Genomic DNA, 12340 nt, shown 5'->3' on the forward strand with positions numbered 1-12340 from the left:
AATTGTACGTGATGAGAAGTAAGCGGGGCAGGACGAACACAGGTCAGGTCTCAGCAGCAGCGTGCCACGGGAGTGCGCGCTGTTTTCCCACGAGGATGCACGAGTGCCGGTCCAAGCGTGGTGGCTGCAGAAGCCCAGGCAGAGGTTTGGCAGGGGCTTATCTGTTACTGCATGTGCAGAGGGTTTGGGAAAGGTAAATCCATGGGCATGCAGAAGGCAGAGGAGGTGGCTCAGGGTCTGCGTCCCCGTGCCTTGCTGCTGCAGGCTGCCTGAGGTACCTGTGTCCCAGCTGGACCCCACAGCCAGGAGTAGCCCCTGGGCAGACAGACCCACCTTTGCTCCTGTTCATTATCCAGGGGATCTGGGCAATCTGCCTTTTTCATTTCATGATTAGGAAATGCATGAATGATTCCTGTGTGCTCTGGGACAGCGTTAGCAGGATTGGTAGGAATACCTAGCATAGACGGTGTCCAAAAATAGGTCCCTTGTCCTGCCAATGTCTTGCACATGTCCTTAACTTTCCTGCCCTGGGAAGGAACTCCTGGCACCCCACAGGACGGGAGAGTTTTTCCATTCACTTCGGTGGGTGCGGGATTTCATTCTGCCTGATAGATCTGTGGATTTTAAAGGGGCTGTGCACCAGGCACAGTTGAGCTCTTTGCAGGGTTGAAGTGCTTTATATTTTTAGCATTGACATGATGATCATGAGGGAAAAGTGTATGTTTTTCCCCTGCTCAGAGGGCATGGTCAGACGTGCTGCTCTGCTAGAGCTGCTCAGGGTCAAGTTGTTACTGGCCCTGGACCATTTCTTTGGGGTGCTGCACCTTCCTACCATGCAGCTCGGCTGCTTTAATTGGTGTTGTGAAGCTGACCCACACCGGCCAAAACACGTTTTTGGAAGTGGGGTTTTATAAATAGACTGTGCAGACAAAGGGTGTCTGCTCTGGTGTGGTTACGGGGCCGGGGAGAGGAGCTCGGGGCAGGGGAGGGAGCCCAGCAGCTCCCAGTAAACTGGCACAGCCCTCTTTGCAAAAGAGCGACTGCGGTGCTGGTGGAGCCTGTGGCCAGCCCTCGGCAAAGGGAAGGACGGAGAGGCCACGACCCGGGGTGTGGGTGCTCGGCTATTTTCCCCCTGTGAGACTGGCTCCCAGACCTTTGCTCATGCAAACCCTGACATATCCCACATAAATGAGTAGCTGGAAATTACGTGCTCCCTGCCTGGTTTGGGCTGGGGCTGGATTTCACCTACTGGGCTCAGAGAGTAGATTTTGCTACTGAGTGTAATTAAGAGCATCAGAACCTGGCGCTGTGGGATCTAGCCTATCCCTGGTAGTCAGGGTGATTGACATTGGATCTTTTGATTTCTTCAGAGGCATCATAATTTTTCAAACTTATTATTAATTACAAGTGCATTAATCTCCGAGTAGTATTAACAGTATTTCAAAATATTATAATTTTATCTGATCTGACCCACTGGGAAAAAAAAAAAAGTAGTTTTGGATGAACTGAACAACTTCATAGACAGTGTGCTTTATAACCAGATGGATTGTCCCTAGTTAGTTCCATTTCTATCTAATATTGGTGGAAGATTAAAGATACTGATTCAATGGCTGTAAAAACTCACATTAAAAATTTGCGGTAAGTGAGAAGAGGAAAATTTCATTAGAGGCATGAATTGTAACAACTGGGATGCATGCAACTTATTTTTAGTATTCTACTGACAGTCACCATTGAAATTCTCTTTTTTTTCCCCAATGTTTTCTTTTCTCAAAGTGAAAAAAAAAAAAAAAGACCAAAATGACCTCTAATATTTTGAAATATAGAACTAATTACAGTAGGGAGTGATCCTGATCCCACTGAAGTCAACTGCGGCATTTTTTATGACATTGCAGGATAGTGCCTCTATTAAGAAATAATAAGGAAATGAGATACTTTAAAGAGAGAGGTTTAAAATGAACTGGCTCTGTTGGCCTCTTTTGTAAAAATACCTTAGAGCCACTTTTATCAAGTCAAAAGGTTCATTGAAAAGAGAGAAATTAAAAGATGCCGCTTGTGAAGCCTGGCAAAACATGAAGTTCGCAATAAATATCTCTCCAATCCAATTATAACATTCAAATCAGGAGAAAAAAATTATGAAATATAATGAAAGCTTTCTTTCCACTGAAAAACTCTACTTGGAGGTGTCCAGACCTAAGGGAATTTCCAAGTCAGCATTATAGTGGGGAAAAAATGTAATATAAATGAGAGTGAAATAATCAAATTTTTCTGGTGGAAATAAGTGCAGTTGTTTGATGTAATTTTGACACACAGCATAATTTCAGCATCAACACTGAAGTTTAAAGGATTAGTGTGTCTTCGTGAGATTTCTGTACAGAAAAGCTGTTCAATGGGAAAATCTAAATCAGACTTTGGTATGCACGTTGGGCCCTCTGCGATGGAAAGCCCTGTATTATATTCGTTGCAAATAGAAAAATAGAGATGACCCTTTTTCAGTAATTTCTAGGCACCCTTTCTACTTGAAAATCCCGCATGATTATGGCATATAAATCACAAGGCATGCGATGTGTGAATGTTTTCATGCTCACAAAATCAAACTTTGCTTTATGCCTCTAACACCAGCTCAGGCAGTTAAAGATGCACGCTGGTTTTGACAGTGAGTTACACCGGGCTCATGTCACCCTGTTTATTGCAGATGTAATTTTTAATATCACGCGGATATATTCGAAACAATTAAAACAATTAAAGCAGGGCATGTCTTCGACATTTTACTCAATCCCATAGCCTCTGTGAAATATATCTGTAATTTTGGGTTCATTTCCAAATGGAGACAGATTCACACACCCTCACAGCCAAACTCAGCGCAAGAACCAACAATTAAATGAAGCCTGAGACCTAGTCCAAAGAAGGCATATACTCAATTTAATTTTTAAATAGCTTAATTAATAGTCTCAGTTAAAGCAAAGAAGTGAAAATGGGTCAAACTATGTAAACAACGGTTAGAAAAACACACTGTCCAGCCAAAGCATTGTAGAAGTGCTTTTAAGAAGAATGGTCTTTAAATTTAATTTAAACATGGTTTTCTAACTCGGGTAAAAGCCCGGTTCAGGCAAGGCCCAAGCCACGTTTTATGCCACAAAGAATTACCGAGCTATGCTGAGAGTTTATTTAGTCTTTGCTTGTTCTGAGGCTGTGTTTCACTCTGCAGTCATCATTTTCTCCTTGCTGTCAGCATGTTGTTACCTCTCGGCAGCTCGGAATTCACCGAGACCCTCAGTGTGTTCTGAAGGGGAGTTTAATCACCGACGGGACCTGTACGAATGCTACAAAACATTGTTCACAAATATTTACTGGAATTTTGAAATGAATTGGGGTAGACTCTGCTATTGCACTCAGTGTTTGCTTTCTGCAAACATTCAGGTTCAAGTTCTTATTGACATGGCTGTGATGGATGGGTTCCCTTACATAAGTCTCAAGGCCAGGAGGGTGCTCTTGCACCGGAGCACTCGGGGAATAGAAGGAACGCCACGTGCCTTATCTGACCAGCCATCGCGAACTAGCAGCCCTCAAATAATGGGAAGATACAATTAGTGATTGAACTTACAGTTCCTGAATTCCAGACGGACAAAATTTATAAAAATCAGAAAATTTCTCTTGCTGTTGCAGAGAACATCTGCATACAGAGAAAAAAAGATGTTCTTTATTCAAAAAAAAGTTTTTGCAAAATTTTTCTTCGGTTCTTAAGTATCAGCTTAAATGAAACAAGGGTAAAATAATTTGAAAGTGGCTGAGAATGTTGTTTTTAAGAATCCTTTTGTTTCTTATGCAGCAGCATTTACATGCCTCTCTCTTTGTTGTTTGAGGCTTCTGCTCCAGTGAGGACAGTGAGTTCTTTGCAGATTTGCTGATTTACAGTTAACTTCCAGGGCCTCAAGTTTTTGGTTAGAACAACTGAAAAATTTTGACTTGGTTTGGGTTTTGTTTGCTTTAATCCAATTAAGTTAATAAAAAAAGAAAGGCAGAAGAATGAAGAAAATTTATAGGTGATAAATATCAGGACTGGCTCAGGTTTGGTATGATGGTGCATTGCTTTAGGAAGCTGTCCCCAGTATCCCCTTCGGCAGCATCTCTTACCGGTATGATGAGCTTCAGGAGTTTGAGCCTGTATTTTGGCCAAGTTGGATCACATGAAAACGTTCCCCAGATTCCCCTGTTGCACCTCAATGTGTGCAGCGCACGTCATGCAGCGTAAGCTGGTGACGTCTGAAGGTGTCACTGCTCTGTGCCAGCCATCCCCTTGGGAGCTCGAGGTCAGGCCTTGGGGAGGGAATCCACTGCTGGTGGCTTCTTGTGGAGTTCATGGCTGGAACTGAGCCATTGTTTCGGCCATCCTGATCTGAATGCTGTGCTTCCATTGTGAAGGGCAACATCTTCTGTATGGGATGGAAACCAGATGGTTCTTCTCACCACCTGCAGAACATCTGCAGAAGCAGAGAAACTTATCAAAGATCTTAATAATGAAGAACATTTTTTACTGATAATGTTCAAAATGCAAAACCACAATGGGAGAAAATATCCCTTTTATGGAAAACAATCAAACAAACATTTGGGACTAAAGAACAGCCCAGATGAGCTGGCCTTCTCCAGCTTGTCCATGAAGTTAAATGTGTCAAAGGGTTCTTTGCTAGGCAAAGGAAAGATATAGGAGAGGATTTTATAAATGGCAGTTGGGCAATTAATGTTAACCATCAATATCAGAATGGCTTAGATTGCATGATTAACTAGTAAGAGTTTTGAGCTGGCTGGTAATTTTAGATTAAATAGCCAGGCAGTCAGTGACTTGAATATTGATGAATATCCTGTGTTTTATTAATATGCATTCTCTATAAATTAGCGGCTTAGTACACAAAGAAGAAACCTAATGCTCTTGCTATTTTTCATTGCCACAGGTAGAGCTGAATAATTCATAGCAATTAATTTATTTCACTGATCTAGCCTTTTGGGGGGGGGTGGGGGGGGAGTTTAGCCTAAGTATTCTGCAGGTAATTTTTTTCACGTTTATTCATTATAAATAACTCACCAAACACATCTGAAGATGAATTCTTAGTTGCAGAGAATTTTTTTGTATTCTTAAATTGGAGAGATTGGGAGGAATATGGGCAGAACTGCAAGTAACCCACCAGTCATTACAAGAACCCAAATGAATTTTAAATTGCAAAAAAGCACAGCTAATTGCAGATACAACCCAGTTAGGATCAGACTCATCTTGATCTGTATTGATTGGTGCAGGACCGGTTACATTGCATTTTTTTGCTCCTCGTTTGATTGATTGTAATTCTTTAGGGCCAAGATTTTCTTACAAGTATTTTTATGTGTGCAGAACTTGCTATTCGTATTTAGTCCCTAATGCATTTAAAATGGCATAGGTGAAATGCTGCCCCTTTTGAAACCAAGGGGAGTTTTACCATTGACTTTGGAAGATCCCGTATTCCACCTACTGATGGAAACATTTTTGAAAACCCTTTTTGTGCAAATAGAGCAATAACACATCCAGCACAAATGACATTTTGTATTTGTGTGAAGCTTCAGAGTATGCAAATATAGATTTTTAATTTATTTTTTTTTAGGTAGGAAGAATGGTGCAGCTTTAAGTACAAGATGAAATGTTGCAGCACAAAGATGATTTGCCAATCGTGCAGCTCAGGGTGACTGCAGCCCTGTTTCAGTGTCATGCAGTCACATCCAGAGCAGGTAATATCCAGAAACACAGGAGGAGGAGGAGGAGGCTGTATGATTACTGCCTCTCCCTTTTGCCAGTTCTTACAAGGCACTGCACAGCAGTGAGAGTTGCATAGCATGCAATAAATCATTGCCTCGTTGTGCTCCTTCTGTAGGTTTGTTCAGGGCACCTACTCTAGTACCAGCTCCAGAGGGTTATTTGTTCTTCCCAGAAATTCCTCTCAGATTCTGTTTTGATTTGCAGGGAAAAAAAAAAATCTCCATGTCTTCTTTTTAAAACAATTTCTTACTGTACACAACAATTTACATTACAGAACTTCCCAAGAAAAATAATTGAGGCAATGTCTGGAGATTATTTTAATTTGTAGGTGGATGATTTTGTCAAGAGGAGGCAAGAGGTTAAAGAAGGTTTTCGTGTTTTTGTGACTTGTCAACATGAAGTATTAGCAAATGAAACACAGGGTCTTCCTCCCCTCCTTTCTTCCTTCCTCCCTTCTTGCCTGCCTTCCTTTTTCTTTCCTTCTTCCTTTCTTTTATTTTTATATACACAGAAGCTGCTGATCCTTACCTAACTAGATAATGTTGAATTGTTCTCAGTCGTAAAAGAAGTCTAAGTACCTTATTAAAAAATATTGTGAGGTCCTCATTCACTTTTTCCGTATGTCTTTAGTCAGCCCTGGTCTGCAACTGGTACAGGAGGGCACTGCTCGTCTGATTGGTAGAATAAGAGGGGTTGACACTTGGTTTGGATTTAAACAGACAGATCTTCTTAAGAAAAAGTGTTCATTAGTTAGTCTAATTTACTAACGAGGAGCAGTATTCAGGATTGCTGATTTTGGTAACCAGCGTTTATTTAGCACTGCACCAAGCAAAGGCTGGAATAACCTGGACTGTACCTGCAATGAATTTGGATGGCTAGAGCAGAGACTTTAGAGAGCAGGTGCGTACACTGCAACACGGCTGGGTTTTGCTGCAGTGTGACAATGTGATCTAGGATCCGATCCAGACTCCTTGGAAATCAATGGAAATTCTACCCTTGACTTTACTGGGCTTTGGATCCTGCTCCAGCTGTGCCAGAGTGGTAATGAAATTACTCCAACCTAGGGAAGAATATTCTGGCTTAACAGATTCAGCGTTTTGTATTGGTAGATTTGTTTATACAAGGGGTCCTGACTTTGAGCTTGAATGGTTTTCACACGTGTGGTGCTCTGAGCCTCTCTCCTAGTCAGAGTTCCTTGAAACGTAATACATTTCTGTTTTGTGATCACTAGCAGACATCCCAGACGAACAATGAAATTTCGTAGATGATTATGATGTGAAACTCAAAATTGTTGCAAGCTTGCTCAAAATGTGACCTGCCTTCACACAAAAGCTCCCTGAGCTTTCCGAACCTTTCAGCAAAACTAGATGTGTTCAAAGCCATAATGAAACAGAGAACTAAGTCAGGTCTGTGTGATTTGGGGTTTCATTATACATACTTCTGCATCACCGTGTCTCAGAGTCCTGGATATATTTATTTGATCCTAAAACTCTTACAAAGAGCCTAGGAATAGAAGATGTGCTGAGGTCAGGACCAGAAACTACTTTTTCCAACACCCGCTGCAACCTGAGACCCCCGTAAACATTTAGGACTCAGCGAGAATTGTACCCATCTCTTCTTGATGAAAGTACAGTGGTGACCTTCTAGATTGATTAAAGATGTGACATTGATTGACTTTGAAGGGAGCCACATCCACCCTTCTTCTGCCAAAAAGGCAGTGGCTGCAATGTGAAGCCTCAAGAATGGGGCACTGCTCTTCCAAGTACATGGAAGACATCCAAGGGTAACGGGATAATGCAGATAATAGGATAGGGTTTCTCCCCTCCTCTCCCTCAAATAACATATAGTTAGATTTTTAGCTATCCGGACTCAGGCCTTAGGAGACTTTTCTCTGATAGCTATTTCATCTTTGTAATAGCTAAGGAAATGGGCTCTTTTTATAGGTTATGTAGGATGTTTGGTGGTTGAGAATGTCAAAAAGGACTGGTAATGTTGACTCTGCAGGGACCTTTAACGGTGATGGGGGGATGATGCTGTGAGGACCAGCGTGAACAGTGCAGTGGAAGGGATGGTGCGGTGGGGGAAAGACTTTTACTCCTCTGGCAAACACACCCCTGATGATTTTACACGCTTTGGGGTGTCTGGTTTGAAAGATGCTAAAATGGCCCAGTTTTCCAAAGATAGGCAGTACCTTAGCAATATCTGGTCTCTTTAAGGGACCTTGAGTCGACACGGAGAAATACTGGCCTTCAAAATTACCACTTTTGAAAATCTAGGCCACCGAACCTGATATGAACTATCAAAAAACAGAGACAAAGGAACGTTTACGTTGGAAAATGCATAGCGGCTTGAAAACCACAAATCAAAATAATTCAGCCTTTTATGTGTAAATCCCCCTCTCTTTGATACATGAATTGAAAAGCTGTCTGGTTTGCTTGTAGTTTCTGTAAGCAAGCAGAGTGCAGCTATACCCTCTATAATGCTATTTAAGTGTTATTTAAAGTGCAGACCTGTTAAGGTCAAGCCAGCTCATCTGTATGTTAAAACTGAACCCACCAAACCTCACACCTAAAATCAGCCAGCAAGGAGGTCTCGAGCGCCGCGGTTCCCTCCCGACAAGGGTACGGCGTGACAAATGGGGAAGCACCAAAATATCAAAGTACTTCTTCAGGGATAAGAAAGACAGAAAGGCCCCAAGCCCTGGTGCAGGTGACCACTGTCCATAGCAGGCTTTCCCAGATATGGCACCACCAGCCCCGTGCACGGGGATGCGGGCAGGAGCTGCGAACTGGCAGTAACAGCACCAGCAGACTTAGATCTTATGTGGTGCGTTTCTGAGCTGGTAGCGACCAAAGAGTCACTGCAGTAGGGATTACTGCAACTCACTGAATTTACCATGTGCATATAGAAAAGAAACTTTTCAATGCAGACATGGGAAGGCAGTGTGATGTGTTTTGCTCGTATTCCAGAGCCACTTTCCTCTGGCTGAGCGCCTTAATCCAGGCAATAGCTCTCTTGCCTTTCAGAAGGTTTATGCCCCTAAATAGTTACTTTAGGAAGTGTACTTTGCTTGGTGATAACACAAAGCAGAGGGTGTATTATTAACACCAATTAGGATTATTTACGAGAACGTAGAAAACAATAGGTCCATAAATCATTGTCTTATCAATTGCAGTTCCTCCTGAGTAATTTAGTCATCGTTGGGCAAACCATGTGTTCCACTGTTTGTCAAGTAGAGGTCTGACTGATGGTAGCTGAAGTCTGAAAATGCCGAAGGTACAATATAACATAGTGAAACAGCAGTGTGTTACAAAAATCTTCTGGTGTTTTTCAAACTCTTTTTGTTATAAATCCCCTACAGCTTTTCCCCAGATACCTGTAGTGGATTTAAGGCGACTGACAGGAGCCTTGTTTCTCTCGGATTATGCTTCAGCTCTGTCTACACTAGTGTCTCGGCTAGGAGCCTGGGGTGGTTTTACAGTAATCCCCTGGTTGTCTCCATTTGTTGGGCACTAGTCCAGCTGCAGGGTGGCTTTGGTGCACACAGATTCCTTCCAGAGGAAACCCTGTGGGAGCTCTCTCCCAAAGCAACCCGGGGCTCGGTGGGACGTTCATCTCTGATCCAAGGGGTCAGCCACACCACCCAAAGTCCTTCAGGGGGTGTGTAACCCTGCTTTGCAAGAGGAAGGCTGTCAAACTGCCCAGAACTCCCAGGCCAGACTGGGATGGATGGAGCTTGTGCTGTAGTGGGTCAAATGCTTTGTGTGACACCCTTTTTGCTGGTGACTGGCAGCTCTTGTGATTGCTGCTCCTCTTTCTTCCACCAAGACGTCTCCTGGTTCATTATCCTTTCTGTTTATTAACTGCCCCATCTTCTGTAGCTGTTCCTTCTTGCTGCTGTCCTTTTTTCTTCTACTTTTATCGCTTTTTGTGATCCCTTTTCCAATTTCCAACCTTAGTCTCCCAGAAGACCTGGAGTGGTGACGCCCGGATGCAGAGGAGATCACACTGCTTATAAATCTGCACCGTGAGGAGGCCAAAAGTTTCTTCAGCAGCAGGAGGTAAGCCAGGAGTGCTGGTGGGTATAAGGAACAGAGAGCGATGCCACATGCATTCGAGAAGATAAAGGCAGCATTCTTGAGGATGGAGACTTTGGGGCAGTGTCACAGTCCTATACAGAAAGCTTGAAGAGATCTTCAGGTGGGAAAACTCCACCCAGCCAGCTGCTTGTTTGGTTTAGTCCATGGACCTCAGGGCTCTGCACACCAGAGACTGAAAACTCTTGACTTACCCTAAATTTCCTCTTTGTGGACTTCTGATGTGATAGGAATGGCACAAAAAATTCATGTATCTGCTTTGCCATGACTTTTTCATCCTGCTAACTTTCCCAGGACTACTTTCTGCTCAAATTACTGGAACTTAATTACATGAGGCTTAATTTCAGTTGCTTGGCCAGCTTTAAAAATATATATTCAAATCTGAACCACAAGGGCAGAATTTTGGGAGCCTCTTTGCCCTCTCACTTTGTGTTAGTTTAAATGAAGAAACTGTGCCTGTGAATCTCTGCTTTATTACACCTATCCCAAGCCAGTCTCGCTTCTGAAGAGGCTTCCCAGACTCTCGGCAGTTTAAGGGGGAGCAGAAACTACCACTTATATTATGGTTTATGTTTTTGAAACTGTGCAAACAATAGATATTTGTCTCCTGCTTATGCATTTTCTTGTAAATAAAATGTATTGAGACCAGAGATGGAGTTACACTGACTTTTCACCGGATGAGAATTTGTACTGACATTTTACATAGAAGTGTTGTATGATCTGTATGTTTCCCAAGTAGGTCTTTGTTCAATTGGAACAAAATAAAAGAAGGAGAGGGAGAACCAATGGAGGGGCATGGAGAAGAGAGAAGGTGGAAATACGCAGATGGGGAGTGGTGGAGCTGGAGGATAGCACTGTCTATTGAAGCATTACCTGAGAATTCCTATGATCAGGAATTATTTTCTGACCTCACCATTTTGTTATAATCTGTTGCTTAGGTGATACGTAATAAGTGGCCTCCAAATTTTATTGCAGTTGCTCTTCTTTAGATTTTTCATCAGTTTGTTCCCCTCGTAAGATCTTATTTCTGTTAAGGCATGAAGACTTTATGTTTCTGCTGGGGTTGACTTGTTCTTCTGGTGTATCAGTGTTGTTATTTAGCTAGCGAGTGTCCCAAGCAATTTGTCGAGTAACACATCTATCACACTGGGATGATCAAGAATACATTGCAGCTGATGTGCAAGCACTGATGTATATCTGGAGTTGGACACCCACCTCCAACTCAGCAGATAAAAAACACTCCAAAGAGCCAACAAAAGAGGGCTTTTTTCAAACACCCCAGCCCGCTAGTGGATAATCCTTAATGTGTTGGCAGCATGCCCCTTCCTTCCTTTTCAGGAATGCTAGCCTGGCTCTGCAGCCCTGGTTTTTTTGGGTTGTTTTTTTTTTTTGTGTGTTACGGCACGCACCAAAAATAAAGTGCAAGACTGGCTTGAAACAGTTCATGACAATTTTTACCTCTGCAGCCCAAGATCACCTTATTTACCTCCAAAGAAGCAAGGGTAGTGAGCAGCAGGTCTCTTTAGGGAGCGATCTTGCCTGGCCAGTGTGGCTGTGCAAGAGATGGCTCCTTGTAGGGGCTGGCTGTTGTTTCTAGTAGCTCACTGACATATCTTCAAGGCCTGAGGGTTCAGCTTCTCCTGCGTGAGAGAGGAGAGGAAATGACCTTCACCCAGCTGAGCAGGGAACAACAGGAAACCCTCGCAGCCCGAAGCCCCTGCCATTTCCCACCCCCAAGAATCCGGCATTCAGGGACCGTTTTGATGACCTGTCAGGGTTTAGCTGCTGCAAATATATTAGCAAAGTATGTTGATGATTCATGGTGAAACGGTGTACGCTGATTTAAGTGATGGACTAGTCATTCTGTAATGGATTTGAGAATTCCCAATCAAGGTTGTACTTAGTTTTATCAAGCAGGAAGCTGGCAGGCTGTGTTTTAATCAACTGATAGCATCGCTTGGCAATTGGCATCCAGCTAGTGAACAGAGTATTTTTCAAAGACCAGCTCGCTAAGTTGCAGACAGCAACATCCACTCAGATCTTTCAGGTTTGCCTCCTATTTGTTCTGTTTGGCCTGTTTCTTTCCCAAATGAAACTTTCAGCTGGAAGTGCAGAAAGATCCAGCGCATCAGACCCTCTGCTGCTCTTTCACTAGTGTTGGAGGGGGGATGGATGAGGTAGAATATATGCTCCATCCTCTGGGAAGCTATGTTGAAGCAGCCTCCTAGATACAGCACAAAATCCCAGAACCGTGCAAATTTGAGGATTTGATATTGGCACAAGTTTTTGAGCACTCACATTGCATAAGCATGGCAGATCTATAACGTTGGGGCCACACCAGGTGGGACATGGCCTTTTCCCCTTGGAGTCAGGCTGCTTCATGACCCATTATCTACTTTATCGCCAAAGATGTAGCCTGTGTTCTGACCATCAAGAATGGTTTCCTTTCCTGATAAAACTCATCAGC

The 12340-nt window shown here is 43.0% G+C and overlaps 1 protein-coding gene across 2 annotated transcripts in view; it reads left to right on the forward strand.

Moving 5' to 3' along the window:
* Window positions 1-12340, forward strand: part of MAF (MAF bZIP transcription factor) — a 192518-nt gene that overhangs the window by 52623 nt on the left and 127555 nt on the right. The window contains exon 3 of one of the 2 annotated variants that reach the window (XM_056360981.1): window positions 9736-10523. The exons of the other annotated variant lie outside the window; for it this stretch is intronic. The gene's annotated coding sequence lies outside the window, so the exon portion shown is untranslated. Of the gene's footprint in view, window positions 1-9735; window positions 10524-12340 lie in introns of those variants that run through there. 2 annotated transcript variants of the gene reach the window in all.

Source organism: Falco biarmicus, chromosome 15 (assembly GCF_023638135.1).
Source record: "Falco biarmicus isolate bFalBia1 chromosome 15, bFalBia1.pri, whole genome shotgun sequence".
Classification (NCBI taxonomy): Eukaryota; Metazoa; Chordata; class Aves; order Falconiformes; family Falconidae; genus Falco; species Falco biarmicus.